The sequence below is a fragment of the Lygodium microphyllum genome, chromosome 20, assembly GCF_053477565.2.
Source record: "Lygodium microphyllum isolate KBCC chromosome 20, Lygodium_microphyllum_v1.1.10, whole genome shotgun sequence".
In the NCBI taxonomy this organism is placed as follows: Eukaryota; Viridiplantae; Streptophyta; class Polypodiopsida; order Schizaeales; family Lygodiaceae; genus Lygodium; species Lygodium microphyllum.
In genome coordinates, this window is record NC_141154.1 from 132,718,253 (window position 1) to 132,733,195 (window position 14,943).

Sequence of the window (14,943 nt, forward strand, 5' to 3'; positions counted from 1 at the left end):
CTGTGCTTCCTCAAACACATTGTAATGCACCTATTCATTGAGAGACAAGATGAGGGTGGACTTGCATAACTCATCAAGCTCATCCCATTCGTCATCAGTCATAGTTTCAGGCTGCTCACCATGCACCCTTAGTTGCTTTATCTACGAATTTTGTACCAATACCTGCCAAACTTGGCTCTTGCAATAGACATAATTCGTACCATCAAGCTTAATGATGTTGAAGATAGCATTGTCAGTGGAAGAAGATGCCATACTGCAGTCCAAAATGGTGCAGATAGTTCAAAAATTACTTGTTGTAAACTGCATGAAATGACAAAAAAACCACCAAAACCAAGGCAAAATGGTGAGAAATGAGTATTTAATGATGTTTCCCACCAAGTGCCATCAAAAGGACATCAAACCAAGATGATTCAGCATGAAAAATACATGACAGTCTGGACATATATGCTTGCTGTAATTTATGATAGTAGTATACAATGAGAGCTAACAGTAGGCAAAATCCAATATTCAAAGTCAATCACTGATTATCAATGCAAAACCAATATCAAATAGACATAAACAAGCATATAACAGTCAAACTGCCATGAGCCAACACCCAAGCATGTCAGACAAAGTCCGTCAGTAAAGTCGATCACCCCCCAATCAACAGGGCAAAATGTGCATACCATTGCCAAGACCTGACACAATTTGGTGTTTGCTTAGTGAATACAAAACCGAATCAACCCAAGTACATCTACATGGAGCAAGGTATATCAACCATACATCATCCACGACGAGATCCCAGTCTCAAAAATCCAAAAGCTCAATATGCATAACATGTAGTGCTCAATGTCTGATAAGCGTAGAAAGACTCTCCCATTGGCACAAAAGCCATAAGTGTCAAGCAAATAAGCTCAAACAAAGCATGTAAGAGCACTAGTGATGGAGTATCCAAGATCATACATTAGTAAGACATCCAGAGCATATGAGCAGTCAAGTATCCAATGATAGCATCCAATGTCATGAAGACAATCCCAATCAATCTCTGATGAGCCAAAGCAAGACCAAAAGAAGCTTCAAAATATCCAAAGTCAAGCCAAACAAAGTTCTAGTAGCATTCAAGTCCAAACAATGTAACTAGCATGTGTAGGTAACATAAGCATCAAGCATGTACCAACGGATCATACAGAGACCATAGGTATAACCTTTGTCACAAAGCATGCCAATGTAGACCAATGTCATGTAAATGCCAACCAATACGGAGCTCAAACAAGGCTCAAAATACATTTTGGAACCATCCAAAGCATTTTCCAACCTTCATTTGCATCCCAATAGTCATATGAAATACTCGGGAAGCACCTATGTGACCAATAGGCAAAGCATAAAGTGACTAAACAAGCTTCAGCCCTGGAGTGTACAGCAGTGATTTACTGTGTAAAACTAATTATTCAGACCACTAAATCAACTCCAAATGATGGCCAATCAATAGGCATACATTCCCCAAACATTCGGGGACCACTCGAGACCACTACCGAGCATAATCGGGCATCAAATGTCCATGTAGCATAAGTATAAAGTGTAATGACAGGGGGCTTCCCTATTTTAGGCTGCCTATGGACTATGTAAAGTAGTCAATGAATAAGCAAATTCAGCCCCAAAATCATCTCAGATCATAGGCATAGATCCCCCTAGCATTCGAGGAGCATTCGAGGAGCATTCGGGACCAACCATGCATCAAATGTCAATGCCAACCAAGCATAAACATAAAGTGCTGATAACACTATTTATGGCTGCCTGTGGACTATGGAAAACAATACTTGACTGAGGTAAATCAATCCACAAATCAATGCCAATGATAACCACCAATGCTAAGCATCAAGAGGGTGTTTCCAAGTGCCAAATGAAGTGTTTTCAAGCTGCCAATGAGTGCCAAGAGAGGGCTAAAGTAAAAAAGGGATTTTTTTGTAGTCCCTTCCTGTTGTACCCTACAAACTAAAATAAACACTCAAAATAATGCTTCAATACCTCTAAAGAAATGCTTGAGGGTGCCTAAATGGGTTAGATAGGTGCTCGGGAAGCTAGGGAGTGACAAGAGCTTGAGAGAGTCGGCTATGGTTGCCGAGAAGGAGACCAAATGAGTGTGGGTAATCAATAGGAAGCTAAAGGAGTCATGGATCGAGCTTGAATGCTCAAGCAACCACGCTCTAATACCAGTTGAAAGGTGAGAAGGATCAAAGCTTGCTTGAAAGAGCTATGGCGAGAGAGCAAGAGCAAGAAAGAGAGAGACACAAAATGGAAACTCCAACAGTCACAATTTTATCAAGAATCGTGTGGTGGGGGAACTTGCTTGAGTTGTGGCTCCAAACACACACTGTATACACAAGAGGAAGCTCACTCAAGAACACAAGAAGAGAGATGGAGGCCAAAACGTTTTCTTGCTGATTTCTTCTTCTTCTTCCACACACTATACAATATACACAAAGTATAGATAAGATACAACATAAAGAAAAGTGGCCTACTAAGTCAACAGTGCATAACCGACTACACTAATTGACTGACGCTATGTCTTTGCCAGTTGTAGGTAGGTGTAACAAACTAAATATAATAAGTGATACGTCAGTGGCCATGTGAGTATCATAATGACCACCAACGTGCTAAGTGTAGACATGCGGACCCATCTAGCGAGGCAGTCCATCATCAATGTCCGCACGTGTTGAGCTTGCCATCTCAACACTCCCCCTCAAGCTCAACTCTATCTCTACAACTCCAAGTAAGCTTTGGAACTTTTGAAGCTTCTCTGCACCCAATGCCTTTGTGAAAATGTTAGCTATCTGATCCTGTGTGCTGACATATACCAAGTCAATCTCTCCTGCAAGTACCTTCTCTCTCACAAAGTGGTACTACACCTCAATGTGTTTTGTCCTAGCATGGAACACTGGATTTCTAGCTAGCTGTATGCTGCTCATGTTGTCACAATGAATGAGAATCGGACCATCTCCCTGCACATCCAAATCACCTAATAACTTTTGCAATCATACCACCTCACATGCTGCCATAGCAGCACCTCTATACTCAGCCTCTGTACTCAATAAAGCAACTGTAGGTTGCTTTTTGCTGCTCCATGTAACTGCTGCACTACCAAGGGAAAACATGAATCTACTTGTAGATCTTCTGTCTAACATGCTACTAGTCCAATATGCATCTATGTATCCAAAGACTGTACGTCCTTACCTGCCTCATAAAAAAGTCCATAATGTAAAGTGGACTTCACATACCTCAATATACGTCTAATTGCATCCAAATGAGGCTTTCTAGGCATCTGCATAAACTGACTAACAAGACCAACAACATAGCTCAAGTCTGGCCTTGTGATAGTCATGTAAATCAAACTCCCTACTATCCTTCTGAACATAGTAGGATCTTCTATCTCATCCCCAACATCAACACTCAACTTCACATTTTGCTCCAATGGTACTGAAAGAGGCTTACATACTGTCATACCATACTTGGATAACATATCCAAGCCATACTGCCTTTGGGACAGCCATATACCATCATCACATCTGATCACCTCAATACCAAGGAAGTATCTCAGCTCACCCAAATCTTTCATCTCAAACTTCTTCTTCAAGAAGTCCTTAACTTCAGCAATCCCATTGTCACTATCACCTGTAATAATCAAGTCATCCACATAGATGACTATGATGACCAAACCTGCATCTCCCTTTCTCACATAAAGTGAGTGATCAACATTAGAAATACAAAATCCAATATTGACAAGATACTCTCCAATCTTGTCAGACCATGCTCTAGGTGCTTGCTTCAGCCCATAGAGCGCCTTCTTTAACCTGTACACATATGTAGGATGCTCTAAATCCTCATAACCTGCTAGCTGCTCCATATACACTTCTTCTTGCAATTCACCATGCAAGAAGGCATTCTTAACATCCATTTGCTGCAAACTTCAAGCTTTGGCTGCTGCCAAGGCAATCACACACCTAACAATTGCCATCCTAGCAACTAGACTGCGTGTCTCTTCATAATCTATGCCATATGTTTGAGCATAGCCTTTTGCAACCAGTCTAGCCTTATACCTGCTAATGGAGCCATCTACATTATGCTTGACTTTTTAAACCCACTTACAGCCAATATGTTTCTTACCCTTAGGCAAGGGTACCAAATCCCAAGTCTTGTTGGCCTCTAATGCTTTCTTACACTTACAACCAATAGTTTTCTTACCCTTAGGTAAGGGTACCAAATCCCAAGTCTTGTTGGCCTCTAATGCAGCCATCTCCTCATCCATTGTTGCATCCCAATGAGCATGACCAACAACATCCTCAAAACAAGTGGGCTCAACATCCTCAACTAGTTTCACCATGTAAGCATAATGGTGAATTTCCAGAACCTCTATTCTTCGAGTAAAATGCTTGGACCTATTCACCATTTCTTTCAGACAAATCACCTGCATATTGATCTCTTCAATAATCATGAGAGAGATCAGCTCATCAAAATCTGGAAATGGCTTCCGTACATATACTGAAGTAACAAATGATTTCCATGCCTTCTCATTGTTAAGGCCACTCAGAGTGGATGAAACCAAATCATCATCATCCGGCATTGCATCAATCACTGCTAAGGCATCTGCAATGCTCCTCACCTTCAAAACATACTCATTGACAGACATTTTCCCTTTCTTCAAGGCATTCAACTCTTGCTTGAGTTGAATCTTTCGTGCCTTTGTATTTACTGAAAACATACTCTCAAAAATTGTCCAAGCTGCATGTGAAGTTTCTGCATTCCTAATATGTCCCAGCATATTATTATCATTTCTAATATGTCCTAGTATAGTATTATCAATTACTATAGATAACTAGTACATCACCTTTTTGTCTTTCGCATTCCACTCTTTCCATGCTTTTAACTCATCTGCAGTCAGAGAGATACCCAGCTCTGGCTCCTTTTCTTCACCTAAGACAAACTCATAAAGGCCCTTTCCAATAAGGAAGTTCGTCACACGAAACTTCCATGAAGGGTAGTTGTTCTTGTCGAGCTTCTCAATAATCAGATTTCCACTGTTCTCTGCCATTTATCACAAACAAAGATACAACACAGCAAGCTAGTCTTCTACAATCTTTCACAACACGTGCACAGCACTACACCAAGCAATCTTTTTCATTGATTGCTTAATAGTACATGTAATCTACAACCTGTTTGCAGATAAACTTTATGTTTGCTTCCTACGAACACCTCAAAAATTACAGATTCGCAATCTGTAACCTGTGCACCCACTTTCGATCAATATAGCCGAAATCACAGTGTATCCTAAAACTGTTGTCTGCAACCTTGCGGCTCTAAAATGGGGCGTGAAATGTCCTCAGATGCCCAAAATAATAGCGGACAAGTCCTAAAGGGCTTATATGCAGAATATATAGTGATCTGCTCGCACGCCAAATCTCACAGCAATCTGAGATTTTTATTCGACCCTGCTTCCAGTGCCTCCACATGCACTATCTAAGAGAGAGAGTAGAAGAATGGGAGAGCTTCTTACCCGTTGCTTGCTTGCTCAAACCTTGCTTCTTCTCCTTCACTTCAGCCTTCGAAATTAGCCTCTCTCAGTGGCACAGCTCTGATAGCATGTCAAGAATCGCGTGGTGGGGGGACTTGCTTGAGCTGCGCCGCCAAACACACATTGTATACACAAGAGGAAGCTCACTCAAGAACACAAGAAGAGAGATGGAGGTCAAAACGTTTTCTTACTGATTTTTTCTTCTTCTTCCACATAGTACACAATGTACACAAAGTATAGATAAGATACAACATAAAGGAAAGTGGCCTACTAAGTCAACAGTGCATAACCGACTACACTAATCGACTGGCGCTATGTCTTGCCAGCTATAGGTAGGTGTAACAAACTAAATATAATAAGTGATACTTCAGTGGCCATGTGAGTATCATAATGACCACCAGCATGCTAAGTGTAGACGTGCGCACCCATCTAGCCAGGCGGTCCATCATCAATGTCTGCACGTGTTGAGCTTGCCATCTCAACAAATTTGTGACCAAGCCTTCCTTTATTCAAACTGTCACTAAAAGAATAAAGAATAAAGTGATTGTGATGGGCGCCTGCCACCTGCAGTGTGCAGTGGCGAGTACTGTCAGTGTAGCAATATATGGGCAGCTAAGTAGAGGAGCCTTTACCCCCAACAACAACTTTTGTCCTTTCACTCAAGTGTTAGTGTCATTGTATACACACACAAGATTGTGATTATGAGTCCAAGCTTCTATCTTGGAACCTAATTCACTTATGTGACAATCATTAACTATAGTCAATGTAATCATGAGTTTTCTCTTTCTCTTCCATCCACCATAACCAGGCTCTAGATCCATGCTTCTCAACAGAAATCACAAGAAATTCTATGTGTAGTTTAATTATTAATGTGGTTGCTACCTTCTAGAGTCGTTGGGGATAATGATGGGAGGGAATTTCGGGCCCCTATTGTGGTCATGTTCTTTGATGTGCTAATAGTAGTTTTTGGAATTCCTAGGAAGCCACATCCTCCTAATGCCCTTATAGTACCCTTGAGCACATAAGAGGGTTTTGGAAACCTATCGCTACTTAACACTCATTTGTTTCTTGTAGTTATTGCCTCTTCATCTTAGCCTATAAGTGGGTGTAGACGTGTGCAATCCATGCTAACACGAGGTTTTCTATTTCCAAATTTATTTCTAGGGACCCATTGCTTTCAAAACTTGTGATTTCACTCATTGGCTAAGTTCTGTTCTATTGTGCCTTGTGTATTTCATTCAATAGGTTTTTACCCCCCCACTATATTTGCTAGAGCACGATGACATTAGTGGCTTTGCTTGCTTCATAAAAGCTAGCTTACTCTTCTTGAGAGTCATGATTATTCTAACATTCATTAGGGTGAGATGAAAATGTTGGGTGTCATAATCGACATTGCGTTGTGTTTGATGCCTGAATGTTCTTCCCAATAGTGTTTCTTTCCTTTTCACAACCCCTTTAGTGTTTGGAAGTATGTAAAAAATCATTGGTATGCTCTTAGTCTCAATAGTCATTTACAGCCTTGCATTTTCCTAGTAAGGACTAGGGTGTACCCTCGTATGGGTTGACCTTAGCCATTATTGGTATTAGCCGAGGTTGCCCTATTTTTATGTAATCTTGGTAGGTGAGCATGTTGTGATCTTCTTCCTCATCAACCTAGACATTGGTGATATGATTCTTTCTTGCTATGATTTTTAGTTTTAGATAGGCCAATGATATCAATTTGTCATCTTGGGAATCAATCTTTGTGATAGTGATAGCCCATGTGGCAATGGGTGGTAGCAACATTGGAGGCTCATGTAGTGGGTGAGTAGTTGGGTAATATTTCTTAATGAGGCTCCCATTGAAGAATTCAACCCCCTCTCTCTCTAATGTTTCCAACTCCACATTACTCGTTCTACTAAGTTGGTACACAAAAAGGTCCATAGCCTTTGAATTTAATTTTTTTGAATAGAGAAAGACAAGGCTGATCTTCTTGAAATCTCTTTGTTTGGCATGTTTGTCAAACCAGGCCTTTCTTTGTGCCTTCTCGTAGATTAATATCTATGGGGCCTCAAATGTGTTTTTGAGTGACGTTTCAATTCTCCTAGGCAATTGGACCATGCTTGCTTGCCTTTTTAGTGTTCTTGGATAGCAATCTGGAGGCTAAGAACAAATAATTCAATTGGTAGTATAGCTTCCATTCCATAGAAGGGAGTCTATCTTGTGGCTGTTCTATAAGCACAATTCGATATGCCCACAAAGCCACAACCAATTTTTTGACCCAACTGCTATGGGACATTGAGACTATCTTTGTAAAAACATTAACCAAGTCTTTGTTTGTCACTTTTTCTTGACCGTTAATAACCGATGGATAGTACGATGACAATATTTAGTGGATCACTAGGACGGTGGATAACAAATGAACTATGTTTTCATTAATAAAATGAGTTCCTCGGTCACTAATAAGTTCAATGGGGCAGCCAAATCTTGATATTACTTGCTCCCAAAGAAACTTTGATTGTCCTAGCATCATTTTGTCTAGTTGCTCTCACCTCAACCCACTTCATGAGATAGTTAGTGGCTATGATTATGTATTTAACTTGTGAGTATTGGGCTATGAGCTTATGGGACCTATGAAATTGATTCACCATTTTTCAAATGATTGGCATGCTATTCAACTCCATCTTGTCTTTCCAAATAGGTACTTTAGTGTGTTGACTCTCGTTGCAATGTTTGACAAATTTGGTTACATCATGGAATAACTTTGGCCACCACAATTGAGATTGAAGAACTTTTCGTGCAATTGTGTCTCCATCAAAATTTCCTCTTGCAATTTTTCCATGTGACTTTTTGTGAACATATCATGCATCTCATGCTAACAAGCACATCTTCTCAATAATCCATCTTGTCTAATTGACAAAGTTGACTAGCAATAATCAACTGATAGGGCTAAACCTAGAGGATGAGTTACCCCAGCCTACCTTTCTTGATTGGGCATTTTGGTATTCCTTTTTTAAGAATCTGGAATATGTCATCAATCCAATAGGGTATGAGGTTTTCTTTATACAAGTTTCTAGACTATGTTATCAATCCAATAGGGTATGAGGTCTGCTTTATACAACTCTTCTTGGCTAGAGACTTTGAATAGGTGAGCATTAGGTAAATCATCCATGATGCCCTTTTTTGCTAGATCTCTAGTGGTTATGCGAGACATATGATTTTCCATGTAGGGCTATTTACCCTAGTGATTAAACTCTAGCAAAAGTAGCAACATTTGGCAGTGTGTCTTGTCGTACTTGGCTTACTAACAAGATGGAGCAATGCCAAAAGATCTACATATAAGGTGAATGGTGTTGCTGAAAGATAATACCAAAGAACTTTGACTTTAGACACCATTTCCAATCTCTCTCTTTCCATCATGGAGTGGTTCATTTTTTCTTTAATGAGTTGTCTACTTGCAAAGCTTGCTGGATAATCCATGTTGTGCTTGCTAGACTGGTACAACATACCTCCCATGGCAAACTTTGATGCATCAATTGGCACATGGAAGGTGATTGAACAATCTAGGGCTTGTAAAATTGGTGTAGTGGTGAGAGCCTTCTTGAAGTTTTCATATGCTTGATGGCACTATTTAGTCCACTCATCAAGACAATCAACAATTTGTACAAGGGTTGACTAATCAATGTATAGTTTAGCACAAATTATCGATAGTATCATGTGTGGACAAGGAAGCATTGAACACCCTTATAGTTGGTGGATTAGTGGAAGGTCGACGGTCACCTAGAATTTTGTAAAATTCGTGGCAATCTTGTTCCATGACACAACATGCCCTAGTATGCAACCATGTTTAATCCAAAACTAGCATTTCAAGGGGTTTAGAGAGAGGTCATACTATCTATAACTCTTGAAGACAGTGTGAAGTGTTTGTCCATCTCCAATTTGAAGTTTCTGTGAGACCTCTAAGAGGATTTTGATTGGTTACATGGTTGTTGGCTAGTGTTCTTGTCATAAACTCAAGGGTTCTATGTAACTCTAATTTGTTCATAGAAACTTGGTAGGTCATAGGGGGTGGTTTCTAACTCAAGATGCTAGCTATCATGCAAAGAGCCATAGAGGGCGTCATTGTTCCGAAGTGCACGTTCTTCTATAGTCCTCTTGTAAGTGCTCGCTTTCTCAACTACTTTCTCGTAATCATCATTATCATTGGAGATAGGCAAATCGATGGTTGCAAGCACGTGCATCTATTCATGCTCATCCTTTGGACATGGGATGCACTTGGTTAAGGGTCCATAGTTAGGTTTGCCATGAGATTTGCTCTATAGAGATGACATCTAAGTTGATGGGTGAGCTCTTCCAAGTTTCCATCTCTACATGGACTACTTCTATTTGATTTCCAAAGAACATTAGTCAATTTCCCCAGGCCTCTATCACTCTTTCACCTCTCATCCAAGGTCTTCCTAGAATTATGTCACAATCCATGTCCTTCATGACAATGAATTTTATTGAGAACTAGACTCTTGCTATCTTGATCAGCCAGTCTTTTAGCACTCTAAATGGTTGAACTTTTGTGCCATTTGCACGTGTCACTATGAATCGAGCAATTTTTGTAGGGGGATTGCCCCAAGCTTGCAACTCACATGGCTAAGGACACTCACTCTTGTCCCAGTATCCACGATTCCCCTTCGAGTGATGTTTGCTAATGCAACAATTGGAAGGATTGCATGCATCTCCGTATCTTTCTAGAAGGCATTACTCTATAAGGAATCTGGCATTGGGGTATAGGTGTTACACTTGAGATGTGTGCCTCATCACTTACTAGCCATCCTTGCCCTTCAACTGATGATTTGAATGTTTTCCATAGATGATGGTTTTGCCTCGTTAATTGTCTAAGAGGTAATGACACATGAATAGAGACTAGGGCTACATGTAGGCTTGCATAGATTTCATTGGTTTTGTTCACTCTTGGTTGCTAAGTGTTTGTATTGATGAACTATTGGAGAAATGTGGGCTCAATTTATTGGGTCTGGTCATGCGAGTCAAGTTCTAGGTTACCATTGATTGCATGTAGGTTGGAGAGGAAGGTGGCTCCATGTTGGATAGCCCTTGATCATCATGTCATGATATTAATTCTCCTATGTGTGCTTGAGCCTCTTCTAACAACCAACCTCACATTTTCTCTATTATCTCAAGTTGGTGCTTAGGATCAGGGTACTCAGTTACCTTAGTGCTTCCATGCTTCTCAATTTTTGGCATTGAGGTTTCAAGTTTTTGCATCGGGCACTTTTCTCTACATTGTCAAGTAGTAGTGCTATCGCCCTTTGCCTTAGATGTTTTCTTCTTTTTTTTCCTATTCTTTTTTCCAATGGAGGAGGCATCTATGTTACTAGGGCTTGGTATTATCACTTAGTCCTACTTACCCTAGGCTGCTCTGGTCATCACATTTAGTAGAATGGGTGTGGCTTCATTATCTAGTTACTCAAATCCAAAGAGTCCCAAGGGTACTAAAACAACATGCTTACTTTACTAGTGGATTCCTTTCTCCTTGGCCAATCTGCATACAAGTATGTGACTCCACACTCTCGGCATCTAAGCTCATCCTTCTTTGTTGGCCAACTCTTTTTTAGGGTATGGTGATGAAATATGTCCAGGGTGGCCACAAGTAGAGCAAGTCAAAGGGTATTGGGATTACATTCCATCATTACCTCGTCCCTTTCCTTTGCCTAAGTTCATCATTGGAACCAATTTGTAATCCATAAGGATTGGATTGCCCTCTTCATTGTATGAGATGTAAGGATTTAGATACACCTCTTCCTCTAGTGGCTCCTCTATGTAGTACAATTTCCCATCTCTCTATGGAAGAGTGGTGTAGGTGGACTGAGTATACCGATTGGATTAATGTCTACCTTGGGTGCATTTAGTCACTAGTCATTGGGTGTTGGGAGAGCTAATGGTGCTCCTTGTCCAACATGGAACTAGTTGTCCATTGGATATGGTTCTTGCAAGTATGGTTGAGGATAAGGCAAGTGTCATGGCTGTCATCAATGTATAGCTTCATAGCCTAACTATCCAAAATTTGCACAAATGAACTAAGTTTAGGACACTCTGCTGGAATATGGTTTTCTCCACAGTGCACACTTTGAATGTTGGGTCTCATGGGCCTTCTTGGGGCTTCTTGTAGCTTCACCAATTTAAACTTTAGGTTAGACAATTCTTATATTAGAACCAATCCTTTTCCTTTCTTGTGGGTTTTAGTCATGGCTTGTTCACTATGGATAATTATTAGATCACTATTAACGGTAATAATCCCTATTGGTTGGATAGTCTTATCACCTCTCTCTTTTAGCAAGTCATCAAATCTTATGACTTCCTCAAACACATTGGCGACCAATACATCTCTTTGCAAATTAGAAATACTTACCAAGGCTTTGTACAACTACTCATTCTTAATACTATTAATGAAGACAATAGTCATTGCTCTAGGTGTGGGTCTTTGAGTTGTAGGGATTCTTTTGTAGAGACTATGTACATGTGTGACATACTCTTGGATCTCTTCCTTGTCCTTTTGGCTCAAATTCATGAGCTTGATAATCAAGTTTTCTGCATATCTCGCTTCCAAAAAAATGCTTGATGAACAAAAAATGCTTGATGAACAAGTTCTTGGGCAAATTGAAGTCAATTATGTCAGTATCCTCTAGGCTAGTGAACCATGTTTGGCCCTTCTCTCCTAGGCAAAGTTCAAAGGCTTGGGCCCTCTTATTAGTGTCCATGAGATCGTTTGCCTCACACACTTGCTCAAACTATTCAACAAATTTATATGCATCATCACCTACCTTATATTTGTCGACTTGCTTTGTGTGATGATCAATATTTTGTTCTAGCCTTTGGTCCTAGGTGTTACCCTAAGTCCAATTAGTAATGAGATTGCTAAAATAGAATTGACTCTCTCTATTGTGATCTTATCTAGAAATCACTTGAGTAGGAGCTCAGAGGGGGTAAGGTCGCGGCTTCAGATGCCTCGGCCTCCCCTACTCTCTGTCTAGTTGTAGCTCCTCTTGCCAAATCCAATATGGTTGGACTTGGTTTAGCTCCGCCATCTCCTTCCTATGCATGTCTATCCTTTGAGATTGAGTATATAAAGACACTTGCCTCATAAGATATTTTCCTCACCTTATCTCAGTTTCCAAGTCTGTCAAGTTTTCCTCTATTGGTCTTTTGGTATGTTCTATTCTAGTGTATTGGAAATAATGTGAAATAAATTACTCGATATCCAATGGGAACTCGGTTGCCTCAAGGTCCAAGTTATTGTGGTTTGAGCAAGAGCTTGACATGGTCTCTGGATCTTTGTGGCTAACCAATACCTCAATGAAGAGAATAAGATTTGGTAAAGAAGTGGAGTTTCTATTGGTCTCCTTTAATATGACACAATGAAGCAAATGAGATCAAGCTAACCAATACCTCAATGAAGTGGATGACATTTGGCTACTAGATGAGATTTGGTAAAGAGGTGGGGAATCCTATTGGTCTCCTTTAATGTGGCAAATAGGATGATGTGCTTTAAGCTTGTCAATGTGTCCTTGTAGTTTTCACCTTCCCTTATCTATCCTTGTTTTAGAAAGTCTCGCATAATGCCCTTTCAAGCATCTCTTTTCTATTGTATCCCTTTGTCTATGTATCAAAGTTTTTTATTTATGTCTTGGTAAATTTTTGTTCAAGACTTGCAATAACTTGAATGGCCCTAGATGGTTTGTTACACTAGTGTCTTGATGAGAGGATGATGCCTCTACTACTCTATGCATGAAGCACTATACTTCAAATTCCATTGAAAGGAGGTGATATCTTAAATGAAGTCTAAAGCCTCAAGTGCTTGTGGTGGGGGAGGTTTCAAGCTCTTGTCTCTTGTCTATGGTTTGAGCCTACTAGATACGTCTTGGCTAGAAGCAATGTCTCTATTAGAGCCCATGGAGACAATGGGACACCTCTAGTAGAGACAATAGAGATAATGGAATGTCTTTTGTGTACTCAAGTCAAGGCTTGGCACCTGATGCAATGAGTGATAACAAGAGTCTTAGAGTATAGATGGACTTGCCTCTTGTGGGTTCATGGATGGAAGATGAGCCTAGGATGTTGCTCAATATTACCTCAAGATGGTGCACATGAACAGCCCATAGAGGGGAGAGAGAGGGAGGAGAGAGAAAGACTAGATTCTATTCTCTTCATCTAGAGAGCCATATCTCACGCGAAGACCGGTGATAGAGTCAGGCAAGAGGGAGAAGTTGAGGCCCAATCTCTGTTGCATGGGGTACTTTCAGCCCAGAAATCAAGATCCATGAAGGGGGAGGCAAAATTTGCACCGTGCTGTTCCATGCCATCTTCCTCCACGTTTTCTTCACGAAATCTTCACAAAAATTGGGGGGGGTGCGGGGTGGGGTGGGGGGGGGGGGGGGGGTGGGGTTTAAAGGCCCAAAGGGCACCCCGCTTTGGTCCTAAATTTTGTCCATCTCTTCGTATCTTAGCCAATTTTTGCCTCTTCCTCGTCCGGGCTCCGTTTCAGCCTCTGAAAAATCCTGCATGTCCGTCTCGGCATCCCGCACTGGTTGGCAGCTCCTGGCATCCCGCAGGCAATCGGAAAAATTATCAAAAATCCACAAGTGTCGCTCGAGCGCCTTTCAAAAGTCGTCTTTCACTTGGTGCTTAAAATCGTCTTAGCTGTAGTCGTTGCCTTCAATGTCGAATATTTTTCCCCTAAATTTCAAAAAATTTGGCAAATTTTAGGCACATCCCGGGCTCAAAACTCTGCTCTCATTGGCGACCATGGGATAGGGCGACTCAGCCTGTCGAATCTCACAAACAGATCTGCACAAAACAACCAAAGGAAGCATCAAGGTGATACAAAATAGATACATATTAAACCACAGCACAATTCTCACCCTACCCCCTGACAAAACCAAGGCATGAAATCCACGAGGAGTAGGCCGAGCATAATCTGATAAAAGGTCCGAAGCTAGTCACTAACCGACTGCTCCAACACAGCCAAACTAAAAAGAACTATCAAAGAGGTCGCCCTAAGTGGTGGTCTGAACTAGCTACCTAACTAGGACAACACAACCAGAAGCTCCTACTAAGTGAGGACTCCTATAGCCTGATCAAGAAGTATTTCCTTTTAGCACATTTCTTCTTTTAGGTTTTTATTTTTCCATAGTCGGGCGTGGTAAAAGGAGGAAGTTGAGCGTAGTGACCCAAGGAGAACAGGGCATCGGCCTCGGGTCCTGTCTCGGTACCCAAGAACCTACCAAGCCCTCGCGAGGCGACACTTAATCCTTTTTTGACACTCACTTTTATTTTCGCTCCAACCTTCCTTCCTTTCTTCTTTTCCAGCGAGACGCCACCCCTAGGAAGACAAGGCATCGGCCCCGGGTCTG